Source organism: Alexandromys fortis, unplaced genomic scaffold (genome assembly GCF_014885135.2).
Source record: "Alexandromys fortis isolate MF-2015 unplaced genomic scaffold, M_Fortis_MF-2015_v1.1 scaffold_2_26212498_36691700, whole genome shotgun sequence".
In the NCBI taxonomy this organism is placed as follows: domain Eukaryota; kingdom Metazoa; phylum Chordata; class Mammalia; order Rodentia; family Cricetidae; genus Alexandromys; species Alexandromys fortis.
In genome coordinates, this window is record NW_026067931.1 from 9,683,503 (window position 1) to 9,689,867 (window position 6,365).

General features: G+C 39.0%; 1 long non-coding RNA gene across 1 annotated transcript; it reads right to left on the reverse strand.

Annotated features, from left to right (window-relative positions):
* Positions 1 to 326: 326 nt before the first annotated feature.
* On the reverse strand, positions 327 to 5,050 carry LOC126503637 (uncharacterized). The gene is made up of 3 exons (XR_007592351.1): positions 4,893 to 5,050; positions 1,978 to 2,236; positions 327 to 603 (listed from the first exon to the last, which is right to left on the reverse strand). It is a non-coding gene; the product is annotated as an uncharacterized lncRNA (long non-coding RNA).
* Positions 5,051 to 6,365: the final 1,315 nt, after the last annotated feature.

Here is a 6,365-nt window from a genome sequence, read left to right on the forward strand (position 1 = left end):
GACCCATGGGAAACCGGCAAAGCTTTTCTTTGGGGTCAGGTTCAGAAGGGCAAAGCCCTCCTCTCTCCATGTAAGAAAGTTTCTAAGTAATTGATCTTTCTGTGCAAAAACTAGCAACCGCCGCTTCCTCCTTCCAGATGACTTCAGTCTGAAACTACTCACCTACTACACACACCTCCTATCAAGACTAATCATCTCCCCCACCCCCGTGCCGTATGTATACACATGTTGAGCTTCTGAGTTGCTATGGTAATTGATGCAGCTCCATGAGAATGCATATAACTCACCTCATCTATATGTGTCTGTATTGTTTATGTGTTCTTCATTCCTGTTGATGACCCTATTCAGGGTTCCAAGACCAAGCCAAGAAGGATGCTACAATTCAGCACTGCTTCCAATTCCCAACCTATGAGGTCAGGTAATATTCACTCCCTTCTCCTGGAAGATGTCCTCAAATTTCCTTCAAACTATTGTTCTTAAACTTGAGGCTTTGTCCTGTGCTACATCCCTTTGGAGTTTCTCCATAGTAGAGTCAGCCAAGGAGCTTGACTTCTGCTCGGCCATTCATTGCATTCCATTGTCTTCTGTGTTCCTGGAGTTTGTCTGTCATGTGGAACATAAATAATGAACATGTCTATGGACTCAGTGAAAGCCTGAATTATTAGCAAATTGTTTGATTGCAACTCATTTCTAAAGTTACCCTGATAACTAGAATATCTTTTATTTCACTTACATCTTTTTATTCAAACATAATATTTTTAGTGATTCTTTGGGAGTTTCTCACAATGAAGCCCAATCACATTCACTTCCAATTCCTCCCAGCTCCACCCTCCCACCCTTATGACCATCCCCCAATAGAAAAAAACAAACACCAAGTCCAATTTGTATTGCTCATATATTTTTTGGAACATAGTCAAACCCCCAGGGGCCCATTAGTTAAAGATAATGGTGTACTTCCCTACCCCACACAGATCAAGAATGTTTGCATGATCTCCTATTGTTGTTTTGTTTTGTTTTACTCTTTGGGTGCCTGCCACCTACCTCCTAAATAAATAAATGGAGACTTACTCTTACTTAAGAATGTCTGGCCATAGCTTGGCTTGTTTCTAGCCTGCTTTTCTAACTTAAATTAACCCATTTCTCTTCTTCTACATTTTGCTCCTGGGCTTTTTACCATTCTTAATTCTATATATCTTTCTTCCCTTCTTAATCCATGACTGACTGTGGCTGGGTAGCGGGACCTTGTCATTCTCCTTTCATCCTGTTCTTGTTCCTCTTTCTTCTCCTATTTATTCTCTCTGGTTGGCAGCCCTGCCTATCTCTCTCCTGCCTAGTTATTGGCCATTCAGCTCTTTATTAGACCAATCAGGTGTTTTAGGCAGGCACAGTAACACAGCTTTACAGAGTTAAACAAATGCAGCACAAAAGGACACATCTTGACATCACTGAACAAATATTCCATGGCGTAAATGAATGTAACACATCTTATAGTAATATTCCACAACCCCTCCCACCTCCCCACCTTCCCACATCCCCCAATCCCTCACATCAGTAAGGACCCACAGTCATCAACATGGCTTCAGGTGGCAGTACAGATCATATACATCCACATGGATTCTGGCAGCACCACAAACCGAGGAGGCCCCATCCAGAAAATGAACCATTTTCTGTCTCCTATATCCTGTAGTTGCTCGGGGCTAGAGCAGTTGTGCAGTTGGGCAGCATGAGCCAGGACAGAGCCTTTGTAAGCTCCAGGCTGCTGCACACCACCCTGCCAGCCCTACCAGGCAAGGACATGCACCCCTGACAACCACAGCTGTATCCCACACCTGTGGCGGCTGTTGTGACTGTATCTCGAGTTCTGCCATCTTTCCTACCTCTCCATCACACATTAATCATCAAAATGCCACTGCCAGCCCACAAAACATCTTTTTTTTTTTCCCAAACAGCTTTACATCTTTACATGCAAATACTTACTGCAATGAGTTGTTGGTCTGATTCAAGGTTTCTGGTTTCTGAAGTTCCATAAACACTGTGCTGTTGCTGAGATTCATCTCAGGTATCATGCTCTTGCCCAGAGTCAGGATAATCTTGCAGCCAGGCCAGGAGTTCAGGGGAGCTGGGATACTGAAGACTGATCCATGAGAGCTCCAGGCCACTGCACACCTCTTGTCCTCAGTGCTGACTGTCCAGATGGCTCACCAGATGTGATAATTGTTCTTGTAGCACAAAGACTCTGTTGAAAGGAATGACCATGAACAGGTAGAGGCCACACAGATGTCCCTCTGCATTTCTTATGCCCTCACCTTACCAAGAATTCCATTATTTCGGATCATTACTGATCAACTGACATAACCTCTAAGATTATTTCAACAAATCTATATCTGTTGTTCTTTAGTTAATGATATCACCCTCTTGCTTGAAGGTTTTTGGAAGATCTTTGTCCTTTGTATAAAGATTGGGCCAGGCAATGAATAACCCACCACCCAGCTTACCAGCTCCTTCATGTGATTCCCCTGTCTTTCCATGTTTTCTTTTTTTTCTGTCTTTCCTTCTTCTTTCTTGCTTTTCTTTTTCTTTCTTTCCTTCTTTTTCCTCTTTCTTTCTTTCTTTCTTTTTTTTCGTTCTTTCTTTCTTTTTTTGTGATGGGTCTCACTATGTAGCTCTGGCTGATCAGGAACTCACTAGGTAGGTAGGCCAGACTGGCCTTTGCCTTCTGAGTGCTGCACCTAGTTGTCCTCGTATTTTTCTGAAGCCAGACTCATATTCCTATTTCCATGTTAGATTTCCAACCCCAAAGCGCTTAAACATGCCATTTCCTCTACCTGTGCTGGGTCCCTCCACACGGAATTCATCATAGCCCAGCCTTCAGAGACCATATGGAGTTTTACATCCTCCAGGCAGTCATATCTGCTAGCCTAGTCCACATCACAACTTCCTCCTTAACAATATAAACATAAACCACCGGTGATGTGTAAGGATCGTGTTTTATCCAAAATAACAATGCTTCACCACAGCTGGGACTTTAGCCTTCTCATTTCTATACTCTTACTCCCCAGCCTCAGATCTGATGAAACAAAGAGCAAAGTAATTGTAAAGGGGGAAGAGCTTATAAATGAAATGGAAGGTGGGGAGATTTTTAAATACTTTCATGTAGATTATATAATACTAACAAAAAGCTTGCCTAGTAAATAATAATATTTCCATTTTATAGATAAGAAAATTGACTCTGAGTTTTAAAGGAATATCCTTTGTGGTGAGAAAAATTGTTCTCATCTGAGTAAGGAGGAATGTCTTGGAACTAAATATGGTTGTCCACTATAAATGGTAGTGCAGGTGCATTTCCTGACTAACATGGAGTTGCCATCATTTTATGGATCTAATACCATGTTAAAATAAATTATATGTGTATCTTATTTTATATAATCTCTTTATATAAAGTAGGACTTTAGATTTAGTCCTACTTATCTGAAATATAACGTCCTTTTCATTTTCCTGGAAGAACATCTTGTTTCATAATTCTAACCAAGTGCAGTAAGAACTTTTTAATCTGCATTTATCTATTCTCAATGGATCATCCCTGTATATTTAGTAGCATAACACTTTTATGAGGTTAGAATATAAATCATTTGTTCATAAGGGTATTTATACATAGATCAATGTACTCCAGATGAAAATGAGGGAGGATTCATTATGGGGTTATCTACTTGTGTATTTGTGTGTGTGCGTGTGTGTGTGCACACAAATTAATCTTTTCCTTTTTCAGTCTGAATGTCACCTTTAAACATTAATTCTATTTACTCTCTTCCTAGAAGGCTTAAGGCAATTTCTCCGTTGGTACTTTTATCAGATGTCCGCCGTAAGCAACAGTTTCAGCATGTTAAGTCACGAAATCCTTCTTGCAGTTTACCAGAAAATCTGGAAGCAGAGAGCCTGTAGCTTCAAATGTTTACAGCCTCAACCGAATATTTGACTTTTATAAGTAGGTCAGGTGTCCTCACGCTGGTCCGACGCACATAAAATACAACTTTATCCACTAGGCATCTCATATGAGCCTTTAAGTCTATTTCTAATACTTCTTATATGCCTTTCCACTTAAGAGGGCAGAGCTTTACATAGTGTTGAGCAGTAAAAGTCTGACCTCTTTTCTTTAAAAAAAAATTGGTTTTTTTTGGCATTGGAATTATGCTAAGGAAAGAACGGAGACTAAAATTTGAACTTTATTTCTGCCTAATTATATAGATTTGGGGGGTATTAGTAATCTTTATGAGGTGATTTCTACATCAAGAAGATTATTACACAAACATACCCAAGGGCATTAGTATCCTATGACTACCCCGACTCTAATGATAACCACAGCAGGAAATGCATTTTGAAGTTTAACCAAACTATTAAGACACACTTGATGAGCGTGAGAAATGTCATATGATGGGGGGAAAATTAAGAAGCTATAACCATCTCAGCACCACTATTTCGACTTTACACACACACACACATACACACACACATACACTGAGAAAGTATACCACAGGTTTTATTCTCTTACTTTATGCTATTTTCTCAAACAAGTTGATGTTTTTCTTTAAAGAAATTACTATAAGCTAAATCTGTAAGACAAACCAGTTGTTGATTTGGTACATTGTTTCATAGCTTGAAATTTCTGCAAAAGTAGCATGCTCTATCCTCTAGATGGGTTCTGAGACTTTTCTTTCTAATGTGTATTTTTATTGTGCTTAACAGTTTAACCATGAGACCAGTTAAGGAGTTAGACACCTATAGCAAAATGCTCAAGAGTTATGACATTTTTCCTGGAAGATATATAAAGTCAGACTTCTTGAACCAATGAATATATTATGGTTACTTAGAGAAATAACAGGTGACGGGTTACCTACAGGAATCAGAATATTGAGAGGCAGCTCCATCATGGCGAAAGTGGCTTGCTCTCAGCACGGGCTACGAAGAGAGTCACGAAGGCTAGACTCTGGAGTACTGTTTAGGACTTGTAGACAGCTTGGAAGGCCATAGAATCTCCTTTGCTCGAAATCCCTCTGCCAATGTAACCTTGGGGATGGAAAGGCCTTATGAATCGATACGTTATAAAAATTTCCTGAGACTTGTGACTTGTCTACATCCTGAGTTTTAAGGAACTTTCCCAGAGAATGGAATGTTTCAGATGGGAAGAACTTACTGGAGAGAACCAGTATAATCAAACAGGTGAACTCCAGGGTCAAGAGAGACTTGTCTCAAAAATACAATGAGTTGTAAAATGACGGAGAAACACACCAAATGTTGTCAATGCCTATGTCCCCCAACACACACACACACATACATATACACAGAGAAAGAGAGAGACAGAGACAGAGAAAGAGATACACATGTATAAACACCAGATTGTAGTTGTGTTTAATTTGTAACTCATGCATTTCTCTTCTCTCCTCTCTTCATCCTTCTCAGTGTTTTGGCTCTTTCTTTTTCTTTTTTCTTTTTTAATGATTTCCTAATTGACTTCCCTTGACCTACACACATAAATCCATATGAAGAATACTGATTTGTATTTATAGGTTTTGTTTCTTGCTTTTTCTACTGTTACAAAAAAAATTCAACTTTATTGTGTTAAAATCAACAAGAAAATTATATATAAATATTTTAAATACATGAATTTATACTTTGATTTTTTTTAAAAAATATATACCCTGTTTTATTTTGTAGTATTCTCAACTACAGGTATTTTACAAAACTAATATTTATAAAACAGGGAACTCAGAAGAAATGGTTGTAAATAACAGAATTAAAAATGTTTACATAAATCTTCAGACTAAGAGCAAAAGACGGAGTGGGGTGATATGGCAGTGGGTAAAGACTTTAGCCACATGAACCTGTCCATCTAAGTTCCATCCTAAGAGCCCATGTAACAAAAGCCAGAAGCAGAGACATGTATCTTTAATGCTGGCATTCCTCCAGCCAGATGGGAGTTTCTCAGGGGTGGCTAGCCTACTACTATACACAGGGAGGCAGAGACAGGACAGACTATCTCAACAAGGCTAGAACTAACTCCTGAAAAGTTATACTCATACACACACACACACACAATTTTTTACAAAAGTGGAAGATAAACACATTGATTAAAAACTCATTTGTTCATTCCTTAACCAGAATTGACTTCATAAAAAGACAGTGGTATCAGCAGTGCAGGAAGGAGGTATTCCTGTGTCCTTTGATCTGTGAGTTTCTTTCATCAATTGTACAAGAGAGTTGCAGAGCTAAGCACTGGAATTTCTTGAGAGACAAAGGGAAAATCAAGTGAAACCAGAAATGGAAAGAGTAGAATATGGTTATTGTGAAGGTTTGATTGATATGTCAAGTGA